Genomic DNA, 14,476 nt, shown 5'->3' with positions numbered 1-14,476 from the left:
AACTACGCCATGAGCTCAGAACACGCCAAATATTTCTTCCCAGCTATGCTTATATTTTAGTATTTATCCTTTTACTCCTAGAATTGTATTCCTGTTTTGTTAAGATCTTATGGAGAGCATTTAAGCAACTGCCTTTCTACTGTTAATTTGCATAAGGAAGTTTCCATCAACGTGACTCATATTTCATATTCACTTGACCCTAAAATATCGCTTAAGATACATCAATATTTCGATGCATAATTAACAGTTAAAACTACAAGTACAAAATTCCCACCAAATCTAGTGGAGGATATTAACAAAAACACATAAAAGAGAAGACATGGCATCAGTGTAGAGGGGTAGACTCGTTGTGGAAGCCCGCGTACCAGCTGTGTTTTGTTTGGGTCTAGCCGGCGAGCCTCACGCCTGTCAGGTGTTCCGGGGGCAGGTTGTAATTTGACACAAAATGGAGCGAGCAACGGTTATACTGTACATGTTGTACCTAATAGCCAGGAACGCTAATGGGCTCACTATAGCCCGTGCTACTGTACATTTCGTTCTGAGTAGCTAAATTTAAAACAACAGCAACATAGGCAGAACGCACTATTTGGCCTAGTATGCAAGGTCTAACAAGCAGAGTTTTCATTAAATTATATATTTTTCTACATTTTTGTCTTAAATGATAAAGCTTTCCAATATATGATTATCTTTCTTTTTAATTTGAATTATGTTTTAACATAGAAACATGACCAAACCTAACATAACTAAGTCAGTATTCCATGTTTTTAATTAAGTGTATAATAATAATATTTCAGGTTAACCAATTTGATTGTTTTTAATACCAAAAATCACTGCTTGTAAGGCAAATCAGGCCTTGCATACTTGGCCAAGTAGTGCGTTGACTATTAGGCTATGCAAATTGGCTCACAACCGTATGGTCCTCAGCTAGACTCCAGCGCAGGACGTGACTTTTGAACGTTTCCTAACACCTGATACCACTGTTCACCTAGCATAAATAGGTACTTAAGAGTTATGCAACTGTTGTGGGTTGCACCGTGGGTAGGTTCAGTCGTTGGCCTAAAAGGGGCCTTGAAAAGCCTATGAGCCTTCATGTTACCTACAAGGGGAAATATATATATATATATATATATATATATATATATATATATATATATATATATATATATATATATATATATATATATGTCGTACCTAATAGCCAGAACGCACTTCTCAGCCTACTATGCAAGGCCCGATTTGCCTAATAAGCCAAGTTTTCATGAATTAATTGTTTTTCGACTACCTAACCTAACTTTTTCGGCTACCTAACCTATAAAGATAGGTTAGGTTAGGTTAGGTAGGGTTGGTTAGGTTTGGTCATATATCTACATTAATTTTAACTCCAATAAAATAAAATTGACCTCATACGTAATGAAATGGGTAGCTTTATCATTTCATAAGAAAAAATTAGAGAAAATATATTCATTCAGGAAAACTTGGCTTATTAGGCAAATCGGGCCTTGCATAGCAGGCCGAGTACGACGTTCTGGCTACTAGGTACGACATATATATATATTATATATATATATTATATACATATATATATATATATATATATATATATATATTATATATATATATTATATATATATATATATATATATATTATATATATATATTATATACATATATATATATATGTCGTACCTAGTAGCCAGAACGTACTTTTCAGCCTACTATGCAAGGCCCGATTTGCCTATTAAGCCAAGTTTTCCTGAATTAATATATTTTCTCTAATTTTTTTGTTATGAAATGATAAAGCTACCTATTTCACTATATAGGAGATCAATTTTTTTTTATTGGAGTTAAAATTAACGTAGATATATGACCGAACCTAACCAACCCTACCTAACCTAACCTAACCTATGTTTATAGGTTAGGTTAGGTTAGGTAGCCGAAAATGTTAGGTTAGGTTAGGTTAGGTAGGTTAGGTAGTCGAAAAACAATTATTTCATGAAAACTTGGCTTATTAGGCAAATCGGGCCTTGCATATTAGGCTGAGAAGTGCGTTCTGGCTACTAGGTACGACATATATATATATATATATATATATATATATATATATATATATATATATATATAGGCTTTTATGAATTTATAGGCTAATCATAACAATTCAAACCAATGCTTTTCATCACAATCGATTTCACGATTTGCTCGTAAAATTTAAAACGTTACGAGATACGAAGTAATAGTAGACGAAAAATCAATCACTTCTTCGATTAATAATTACTAGTATCCATATCCAATATATTTGCAAATCTTCTGCATCTGATCATAGTTTCATTTGAGGCTAACTTCTTGTCAAATATCAAAAGAAACCTCTTGTCAAGGATTTGATTTAAAAAAATTGATTTTATATTCAATTTCACAACACCACTTTACATGGAACATGGTTAACCGACGTGCATTACGCACTTTCGGGTTGCTCCCGTACGTCAACAGCCTGGTTGACCAGTCCAGCAACGAGGAGGCCTGGTCGAGGACCGGGCCGCGGGGAAACTGTCCGGAAACCATCTCAAGGTAACCGACACGAAGCCTTCCGGTATGATCTCCAGAGAACGAAAGACTATGGTTTAAGTACCAGTTATAAAAAAAAGTACAAAGCTGGGGAGACTATTGTGTAATGTCATCGATCCTGACTGCAAAATTTAATTTGTTCACTTGTGTTCAGTTAAAATAAAAAATAGCATTACATAAGGTAAAGTATAATGCCTACTTTGTGCTTTTAAAAAATTGCAATTACCCTACGTTCAACAATGTCTTATTTTCTTTCCTTTCAATAAGCCACAAGTTATTTATTTCCCTAGTTATTACAGGGTTCTGTTCTTTACTCGTGCATTTATGATTTAACAGACACGATCGCATTGTAAGTATTGTACCATCTAACCCCGTTCATCATGTCGGTAATTATCAAAGTTTAATAAGTGCTGAAACAATGTCAAAGTTGTGTAGTCCAAATGCTGCAATCTTAATATTTGAGGAATCTCTTCAAAGGTGCAGTTCCCAACTACTTTAATTATCAAAAGGCCCCAAACCAGATAGACTATGTAGCTCCAGTACTGTAGTTAAAACAAAATACCTTGACATTATACAAGGCAAGACGATACAAATGGGTCCACGCCATTTTATTATTTCCCCTTAGTTGCTGTCTACCAAATTCTCTGGCAGCAATTTACACACAAGCCTAAATATAGCTTGCATGATAATCTGATTTGCATAAAGGTTAAAAACAACGTTACTGTACTTGGTTGCATTTTTTTGTTTAGAAAGTTATGTTAAATGTTAAAGAGCTGCAGTATATATATTTCAGTTCAATTGAATCTTTAATACATTTATACTACTGTAATGTATTTAGTCAACACCAACAAAATTCTTGAAGCATTTTTAAATAACATTTGCCATGATTTGCTTTCAAATTTAATTGTGCCAAACTAGTAACTTAAAAGGAACATACCAAACCCAATATACACTTTGTCTGTTTATTACAAATACACATCAGTGTCTTTTCAGTTACAGAAACTATGTTGTTTAAATGCACTAAAACATGCACTTTTAGACAATGATCTAGATGTGAGTTATGTACAATGACCTAAGCGTTTTAACAGTGCCTATGTACACTAGGTAAACATATTTCAAAAGGTGACTTAATAAATACATATCACATTTAATTCAGGATAACAGAATATGAAGAGTGACTACACGTGTATCTATAACATTGAGGAAGATCATTCAGACCAACAATGACTTATGTCGTTACATTCATTCACAAAATACTCCCATTTGTCGATGGAATTGACAAATTATTTGTACAAACTGGGATTCACTACATACAGCTGAAGTTCCAAAATCTGAGCTCAAGTTTACATACAATAAATACAATGAAAATTAGAACAAGTATTTAGAAAACGTAATACAATGTAGTTCCTGAAGTGGGGGTACTATTGCAATAATGGGTACAATGCATTGTTATTATACAATGAGCTTCCATGACGACGAGGCCGCCCTAACAACGTCAGGAGCACGAGTGTGTGGGGTGAGCGTTGTTCCTTTAGCAAGCTGACTGTACAGCTATTGATCTTGGCCACGTCGAGTCACACTTCTGAGGGAAGTCATGACCGCCTCTAACATACCATCCACTTGTAGATTTCACTAGCCTAAGTTATTGACAATCGCTGCCAGCTTGCACAGCCCACACAAATGCATTATATAACAGTGCCCCCTTACAACAGTGTTGGGAGAACAATATGAGCAATATTCAGTTAGGTACTTTAGTGGTTTGATTTTGTACCACAAAGACTAACATTACAATGTGATGTAAACAGTAAACTTAAAAGAAACAGTAACCGAAACCTGAGCTCTGAAACAGTAAAGTGGGGATATTTGTACTAGCAGTGGAACTTTGTATACTCAATTTTTCGTTCGTATCTGACATCAATCCATAATAAATAAAACTATTCCAATGCAAATCATAATTGACGATTTCACAAAAAATGGTCAATGCACTTGTACAAGATTTGAAATACAACTTGGCATTTACTTTACTTTTCCATTTAAATGCACTTTCATATGAATGTAAATTAGTAATTAACACCTTATACCACGGCATCGGAAACGAACAATTTGTTGAGGTCTTTTTTTTTCTCCTATAGCTACTAACACCGCACAGTTTTGATCACACTAACTTCAAGGTTTATTTAGAAGTTAAAATACTAATGTTCGGGAAAATAGCATCAGATCCGTCTATTGACAAGCACACACTGAGATCAGAGAACTTGTAAGTTAACGGTAACCCCCGTACATTTGGTCACCACAACCAGCTTCTGCTCCATCCCTGACGTGAGACCTCCAGGGAAGCCGGGTATCTGTTACAGTAGTACACACTGTTGTGGTCGCCACTACTTCCTATTGCTGGTTTAAAACTGCTGCGACTTCTTCCTTCACCGTGGAGAACTGATACCGTCACACACACTTAAATCAACTAGGCTTTCTACTGTTGACAAAGAGTATTTCTGCGCTTTGGACGGGAAGCATTCGGGTCATGAAGAATGCGTTCGATGGACAAGTTGAAACACTCACACGTACCGTATAGGAATCACTAATTTAATACATATCAAGCTCTTTTGTACTAAATTCCTTTGTAGTGGAGATGGTCCTGGGATAGACAGAACGGCAGCAGTACATGCGAGAGTTAGGCTGAGCTCTCACTAGATAATGGTTGGATAGGACCACAGACACCACAGTACTCCATCGTCAGGTGTAGCGTGACGTTGTTGGGTTGGCGTGAACAGCACTAAGCTTGCTCAATTCACGACCACAGCAGGATCCGGCTTCTCGAGAGGCATTCCACACAAGATCACACGAGAGACTTGGCGTTATTGGTAACACACTGTGATGGCTGGTACACGCCTACGTGGTCCAAAGACGGGGGAGACGGGGCAGCACTAGAAATTAGACTCAATCAAACTTCTATATGGTCAAAGGGGTAAGGCGGTGTTCTGAGCTCATCGTCAGAGTCGTAATACACCCGCTGTTTAGGAGAGAGTCCAAGCTGCAGCCTCCGGACCGCCTCCTTAATAAGGTCACCATCCTTCAATAATTCTTGTAGCGCTTCGTATGGATCGTCGGAACTTCTTCTCGCTGCAAGCCCCCGACGAATACAACGACGGCCATCACAACACCCACATTTGCTCTCAGTCCGGGAAGGGACACTGTATGGAGACGCTCGGGTCCTTGCCTTCCCGCTACTTAAGTGTGCCGGTCGAGATTTTAATCTCAAGTTTTCCTTAATTTCTAACACTAAATCATCAATGTCTCTCGATAAAAAATCTTGCGTGGTAGTTGCCTTTGCCTCAGATAGGAAACACAGCTCGTCTTTGCTAGGCATTTTGAAATTGTAATGTGTCCGGCTAGCGCACAGTCTGGCGACCTTCTTCAGTGAAACTCGCTCGGCGAGTGCAGTCGCTCGCTGTTTGTTTTGGTTGTGATCGTGAGAAGCGCACATATATCCATCCGCGTGGTAAACTAGTTCCACAAAGATCGTGTACATTTTTGCAAATACTGCTCTTGTACATTACAAAAAATGCTAAATTATATAATAAAAGGAATGTGACATGGTTATACTTCATCCGAATACGCAAATTGTTCCAAGTAACAAAAATTCACACGGTACGTAGATTGTAAACACGGCGGAGGAATACTCCCAGCCTGGGGCCTTGTGTCGGGAAAAAATAGACGTAAACACCTCAACCCGCCGCGCAGAAAGCCCCACCAGTTCCCCCATTTAATAACAAATTCCTGATACTACATATATAATATCGTACTTCTCAGCCTCACAACCTTAATTGTTAGTGTGATTGTATAAGGGTTTACTAGAGGCAGTAATTCCGCTCTAAACAACCTTTATATAATTTTCACAAACTAATATTAAACAATGCAGAGGATATGTTATATTTTATAAGAATCACGATGTTTATTTAGTTTATTTATATTAATAAAACAAAGCACGAGCTGCAAGAAAATATTGGCAGCTTGGAAATATTTCAAAACAATCCTTGTTAAACGGCTAGACCGGTCTCCATGATACACGTCACCACCAGACAATAACTGAATGGTGGTGCCGTGTACCACTCTAGTCAGTACTTTCTTTACGCAGTAACAATTGCTGTTTGATAGTGGCGATGTAGAATGTTCCTAATGTGGGCGCCCACATTGTGAACACTTAATTATTCAATATAATATAAATATGGACATAGATTTTTTTTTAACCCTATGACTTCTGGCAACCTACCGTTCCTGCTCCCCTCCCCCCCCTCCCCATGGGTTGATAACCTACATGAACTCGTCCGATTCTCTGCTCCAGAAGCCGACCTCGTCACGTATACGTGCGACTCCATATACGTCAATACTGTGGCCATATATATTATGGCTATTTAAAGTGTTAACGTCATATATTTAAAGTTTCCCATTATTGCTGATCGTAGCGAAATTCGCTTAAATAATTAGCATAACTGAGGAAATACATTCTTACTGTAACAATGAGAGCTATTGCATATTTTTCGTCCTTGTATAACGTTTCGTAATATTTCATTCAAAAACTTAAGTATTTCAGCAGATGTGTAGATAAGGCAACCCATCCTCTCCGGTAGTACAGTCGGCTCCGTTATCGACTCACAATCGGAAAATCAGGAAATGTAGATGTTTATCTCTGAGAATGTTTGGTAATATGTTTATTGTTTGTGATGTGTGTATATGTATGTATTAACACGATGTACTGAACGGGGTGAGAATAGCTTGAGCTACCTCATCCCTTTGTGTGTATTTTACCTCAATAAACTTATTTCAATTTCAATTTCAATCGGAAAATCAGGCTTCTAATTCCGGGCGGGACATAAATGGGCGTGTTTCCAGTCACCTAATGTACCTGTTCACCTGGCAGTAAATAGTTACCCATGAGCTTGTTACAGAGTTGCATCCTGGACGAAGGATGGAAATTCGACCTGATGGGGAGGGGCAACGATGTAAGCCTAACATGTATATACGCTGGCTACCTGTCCCGATACAATGGATTACAGTATTAATTATTATTAATAGCAACTATAGCAATAATGAATAAAGTGTATAAAATAGGGTTACACCCAAAGTGCTCACTTTTTGTATTATTGTTATTCTGAAGGACACAATAACAATTCAACAGCCTAATCATGAACATAAACTCACCTAGTTGTGCTTGCGGGGGTTGAGCTCTGCTCCTTCGGCCCGCCTCTCAACTGTCAATCAATATTGTTACTAACTACTAATTTTTTTGGCAGTCCGCAACTTGGACGGGCACAGCCTGACCTCAGCCACAGGTGTACAGGTTCCTGAGCCTACTGGGCTCTATAATATCTACATTTGAAACTGTGTATGGAGTCAGCCTCCACCACATCACTGCCTAATGCATTCCATCCGTTAACTACTCTGACACTGAAAAAGTTCTTTCTAACGTCCCTGTGGCTCATTTACTCAGTTTCCACCTGTGTCCCCTTGTTCGCGTACCACCCGTGTTAAAATGTTTATCCTTATCTACCCTGTCAATTTCTCTGAAAATTTTGTAGGCAGTGATCATGTCTCCTCTTACTCTTCTGTCTTCCTGTGTCGTGAGGTGCATTTCCCGCAGCCTTTCTTCGTAACTAATGCCTCTTAGTTCTGAGACTAGCCTAGTGTCATACCTTTGAACTTTTTCCAGCTTCGTCTTGTGCTTGACAAGGTACGGGCTCCATGCTGGGGCCGCATACTCCAGGATTGGTCTTGCATATGTGGTATACAAGGTTCTGAATGATTCCTTACACAGGTTCCTGAAGGCCGTTCTGATGTTAGCCAGCCTCGCGTATGCCACAGATGTTATTCTTTTTATGTGGGCTTCAGGAGACAGGTTTGGTGTGATATCAACTCCTAGATCTTTCTCTCTGTCCGTTTCATGAAGCACTTCATTTCCCATTTCCCATTCTGGCCTCCTGTTTCCACCGCCTAGTTTCATTACTTTGCATTTACTCGGGTTGAATTTTAGTAGCCATTTGTTGGACCATTCATTCAGTCTGTCTAGGTCATCTTGTAGCCTCTTACTATCATCCTCTGTTTTAATCCTCCTCATAATTTTTACATCACCAGCAAACAATGAGAGGAACGATTCTATACCCTCTGGGAGATCATATACATATGTCAGAAACGGTATAGATCCAAGGACTGACCCCTGCGGGCCTCCACTGGCGACGACTCGCCAATCTGAGGCCTCACCCCTCACAGTGACTCACTGTCTTCTGTTGTGTATTTACCTAGTTGTGCTTGCGGGGGATGGGCTCTGCTCTTTCGGCCCGCCTCTCAACTGTGAATTAGCTGTTACTAACTACTATTTTTTCCACACCACATACACCAAGAAACAGCCCGTGACAACTGACTAACTCCCAGATACCTATTTTCTGCTAGGAAACAGGGGCATTAGGGTGAAAGAAACTCTGCCCATTGTTTCTCGCCGGCGCCCGGAATCGAACCCGGGACCACAGGATCACGCGTCCAGCGTGCTGTCCGCTCAGGGCATCAGGGTGAAAGTAACTTTGCCCATTTGTTTCCGCCATGGTCCGGGATCGATCTCGGGTCCCTAGATCTACGCATCCAGAGCGCTGTCCACTCAGCCACTAGGCGCCCCAGTGTGTGTGTGTGTGTGTGTGTGTGTGTGTGTGTGTGTGTGTGTGTGTACTCACCTATTTGTGTCTGCAGGATCGAGCATTGACTCTTGGATCCCGCCTTTCGAGCATAAGTTGTTTACAGCAATGACTACGGTCCTATTTCCCTATCATACCTGGTTTTAAAATTATGAATAGTATTTGCTTCCACAACCTATTCCTGAAGTGCATTCCAACGGGGCAAAATTTAAATTTAAAACTTAATCGAAATCCTCAGATTAGGCAAAATTGTAATTAATTTTGTCAATAAAGATGTTGTTAATAATAAATCATGCTCGTCTTACTGAACCTAAACCTCTCTCTTCCCCTAGTCCTATCAACATCATTTTGCCAGAAGGCAGAACTTGCAGCGCTGCCAGACAGGCAGGCAGGCAGGGCGGGGTGGGAAGCCGAGGTTCACGCCTCGGGACGAGTTGCTACGCTCAAAGGAGAGGGAGGGAGGGAGGTGGGAGTACTGCCAAAGCCTCACTAACCTCGAATGTTTTTTCCCCCATCTACTTCGTGTGTGTCCCCTTCATCACCCTAACCACAGCCACATGCGACAGGTTGCAACAAGTGATCAAAGTAACATACCAATATATAAATTTACATAAGCTGAAATGCCGAGTAATCTTATATAACGGTGATGTTTACAAGATCTATAGTTTCCAGACGACTCTGTGCACCATAACAACTATCACACTGTAATAAGTGCTGGAGATCAGCTTACCTCTATAGTATTTAACGTTATAAAAACAATATCGTCTATGATATCAATATATTTATAATATATCCAACAAAGGAGAGGGGGTATGGATTATACAGCAACAACAACAACAACAAAACGAAGGCAGACTGTGATCAAAACAAATCCTCCTCTCAAAGAAAACGGTTTAACCTGATTTCTTTTACAGGACACACTCAAATGTTTTTTGGTTCTCCAGTCCGGCCTTTTCAACAATATTAATTTTTTATTATATATATAAGCAAGAGTTCTTAGACTCTTGTAAAGCCACTAGCATGTATAGCGTTTCGGGCCGGTCCTTAATCCCAATTTTCCCCTGGAATACGACCCGCCAAATCGTTTAAATGCTTGTTATAGGTAAGTGCTTGTTAATTCAAGCACCAATAAACCAGTTTATGAAAGAAAAACGGGTTTACACGTGATTAACAACTAATAATAACGATTGAAAACTTGTCTAGAATTATTCGTGCTCTTCTTATGTTCGAATCGCAACTATAACTAATTTATACTACACATACAAATACTTGCCAATATAACTTAAGTTAAACACTTGATTTTGGCCACAACTTGGACGAGCACAACCTGACCTCGGCCACAACTTGGACGAGCACAGCCTGACCTCAGCCACAACTTGGACGAGCACAGTCTGACCTCAGCCACAACTTGGACGAGCACAGCCTGACCTCGGCCACAACTTGGACGAGCACACCCTGACCTCGGCCACAACTTGGACGAGCACAACCTGACCTCAGCCACAACTTGGACGAGCACAGTCTGACCTCAGCCACAACTTGGACGAGCACAACCTGACCTCAGCCACAACTTGGACGAGCACAACCTGACCTCAGCCACAACTTGGACGAGCACAACCTGACCTCGGCCACAACTTGGACGAGCACAGCCTGACCTCGGCCACAACTTGGACGAGCACAGCCTGACCTCGGCCACAACTTGGACGAGCACAGCCTGACCTCGGCCACAACTTGGACGAGCACAGTTTGATCTGACGGGTTTGAGGTCTCATTCGTCACTTCTCGTATAATTATATCAGTATTATCATTTAAACTATTGTACGTTGCCTGAAATTAACGGCTTAATTATATTAACGTTCCGGAAAATAAGTAGTGTCGTAAAAATAATAATTACAATCACGACAATGACAGCATTGTTACAATGTGCCTGAACAACAATTACTGCGACACAGTAAGTATCTTTATAAGACATATCTGTACAACAATTTACGCCACATCAACAAATACACATACACCGAGAAGTGTATATATATATACCCAGGTTCTCGGTGTATGCACATTCTGAATTTACTTTAAAGATACCTGATCAACTAGGCTGTGATTCATACGTGAGCAGCCTCGTCTAACGGTCAATCTGGTCAGAGACCGGGCCGCGGGGACGACGACCCTCGGAATTACGTCAAGGTAACCGCTAAACGATGTTCAGGGCTGAAGAATACTTGCTGGCTGGTCAGTAGCCTACTGCGGTAGCCTAATATTTTCCCAGGCTTTATAGGCCTTCATCCCAAAACAAATTTGTAATTTTGTCAGCCTTCGGCTTAGTGGTCACGTGTTCTCAATTCTGTTTGTTCTCGTGTTCTCCCCATTCTGTTCTCTGCTCAATATGTTCACTGTGTAACTTTGAACTATTTTAAGATATGTAGGAAAACTAGCGAAATTATGTCTGAAACTGTGTCTTAAACTGTATTAGAAATAATTCCAATAATAATATATATTGCAGATTATACTGCACAGTTAATAAAATAATAATAATAAATACAGGTTATGTCTCAGTTCTGTCTTTATCGTGGTTCTTGCTCTAAGGACGATGGCGAAATAGGCAATTACAGTCAAATAACGGGTTCAGACGTGTTTTAACCGAACAATTGACTCTGGCGTGGAACTAGTTACATTTTGTTTTTTTTATTTGCATGGCATGCACTCCACACCCGTCCAGGTGGTGGAGTGAAGACTTGCAGTCATGCACTCGAGCTCAGGGAGTGCATGTACTTCCAGGTGAGGAGGTACCCACTCTACCATAGTGGTGAGGAGGTACCCACTCTACCATAGTGAGGATGGTACCCACTCTACCATAGTGGTGAGGATGGTACCCACTCTACCATAGTGGTGAGGATGGTACCCACTCTACCATAGTGGTGAGGAGGTACCCACTCTACCATAGTGGTGAGGAGGTACCCACTCTACCATAGTGAGGATGGTACCCACTCTACCATAGTGGTGAGGATGGTACCCACTCTACCATAGTGGTGAGGAGGTACCCACTCTACCATAGTGGTGAGGATGGTACCCACTCTACCATAGTGGTGAGGAGGTACCCACTCTACCATAGTGGTGAGGAGGTACCCACTCTACCATAGTGAGGATGGTACCCACTCTACCATAGTGGTGAGGAGGTACCCACTCTACCATAGTGGTGAGGAGGTACCCACTCTACCATAGTGAGGATGGTACCCACTCTACCATAGTGGTGAGGATGGTACCCACTCTACCATAGTGGTGAGGAGGTACCCACTCTACCATAGCGAGGATGGCTGGCCCGGGATACGATAATATAGTGTAAAACTCTACTTCTCTACTCACAGCCACCCAATAAATAATAATAATAATTTATTCACAATAAGGTACAAAGTATTGGTGAGACGACATAAGATTGGTATTTTTCCACTCACACAAAGCTACTAACACGCTTAGCTAACACTCATAAAATATTTGGTCGCAAGATCACTCAGTAAAAACACCAATTAAGTCATATTTACACAAAGTTAAATGCGACATTTTACTCTTGATCGAAAATGTGTTAATAACACACAAAAGATACATCTAAACTGCATAACATTTGTCTAAATAACTGTATTGCATTACGTTTAAAAAAGTTGCGTTAAACTGTTCATAGTTGCATTACGAAACTGTTGAAAGTATAGAGTGCAATGAACAACCACTTCAAAAGTTAGGTATAAATTGCTTTAGTTTTTTTTTAGTTTAGTTCATTTATTATGCACCCCATACCCATCTTGTGGGCGGTAGTGGAAAGGGTTACAGAGGCACATAATGGGCTCAGGGACTGAACCCCGCTATAAATTGCTACACACAGAAATCACAATAGCGTGATGTATCAAATGAACAAATCCACAAGGGCCGTGACGAAGCTTCAGTAGGACGAGAAATTCGGTAGTAATTCTTATACCATGTCGTAGCTCAGTCGATTACGGCAGCGTCTGGGATCCTCGCGGACGTAGGTTCGAATCCTCGTCACGGCCCTTGTGGATTTGTTCGAATAAATTGCTGTTTGTATTAACTGATTTACTGAAAATGTTGTGTATCCTCAGGTGATGGGTGAGTGAGGGACTCCCCCCCCCCGGGGGTCTAGACCCCCCTCCCCCTACCTCTCTCAGGAAACAACCCACAATCGCTGTCTAGCTCCTGGGTACCTATTTACTGTTAGGTAAACAGCGCATCAGGTGAAAGGAAACGTGCCATCATACCTGTCCCGCCTGGGGTCGAACCCGGGATCCCCCATTGTGAGTCGAGGACGAGGTCGTCTGTGCTACAGGAATTGGTGTTGGGGTTAATTAGGGTCAATTAACCTCATGTAAGGTTATTAAGGTCACCACAATTACTTGCTAACCAACGAGAAAGTATAATATAGTCCTGAACGTAATCCGACCCCTTGCTTTTTGCAGGGTCGGCGTTCGATTCCCGATGGTCCAACAAGTGATTGGGCACAGTTCTTTCCTTCTTCTTATATGGTGTCCTGTCCTCATATCCCTTCTATGTGCTACATAGTCACACTGGCTCAGTTCCCTCATCACATCCCTGGACCAAAGAGCTAAAGCTCAACCCCCGCAAGCACAATTAGGTCAGTACAATCGCCTTGAGAATGGTCCAGGACGGACCGAAACGTCGTCGTCCCTTCACCTTCTAGTGTGTGGTCTGGTCAACACTGGCTCAGTACTTCTCTTGATAATCTCCTTCCTTTCAGTGTATATTCACTGAGGAATGGGTTAATATACACTTCTGTGTATATATCTCTCGTATCCCATTTAGAACCCGCGTATATATAGATACAAAACAAGAAAAACTTAATAAAATATTTCATAAAGTTAGTATACGAAGCCTAGATAGCTCAGTTGGGAGAGCGTTAGACTGAAGATCTAAAGGTCCCCGGTTCGATCCCGGGTCTGGGCAATGGTTTTCTTCCACCTCGAAGCCAGTAATCATAGACATCGTTACCTTGAGGTAACAACGTTACCTTCAGGTTACCTTAAGATGATTTCGGGGCTTATCTACTCCGCAGTCCGGTCCTCGCCCAGGCCTCCTGGTTGCGTGTTGAACAGTCTCAGGCCTCTGATGTTGATAGTTCTCTCTTGAACACTGTGAGGGGTCGGCCAGTTATGCCCCTTATGTGTGGTGGAAGCGTGTTGAACAGTCTCGGGCCTCTGATGTTGATAGTTCTCTCTTGA

The 14,476-nt window shown here is 40.9% G+C and overlaps 1 non-coding gene across 1 annotated transcript; it reads left to right on the top strand.

The window, feature by feature from the left end:
* The first annotated feature begins 14,128 nt into the window (after positions 1 to 14,128).
* Positions 14,129 to 14,201, top strand: TRNAF-GAA (transfer RNA phenylalanine (anticodon GAA)). The gene has a single exon. It is a non-coding gene; the product is annotated as a tRNA-Phe (tRNA).
* The last annotated feature ends 275 nt before the right edge of the window (positions 14,202 to 14,476 follow it).

The sequence above is a fragment of the Procambarus clarkii genome, chromosome 63 (assembly GCF_040958095.1).
Source record: "Procambarus clarkii isolate CNS0578487 chromosome 63, FALCON_Pclarkii_2.0, whole genome shotgun sequence".
Classification (NCBI taxonomy): domain Eukaryota; kingdom Metazoa; phylum Arthropoda; class Malacostraca; order Decapoda; family Cambaridae; genus Procambarus; species Procambarus clarkii.
Note: the sequence above shows the minus strand (reverse complement) of the source record. Positions and strands in the feature narration are given on the sequence as shown.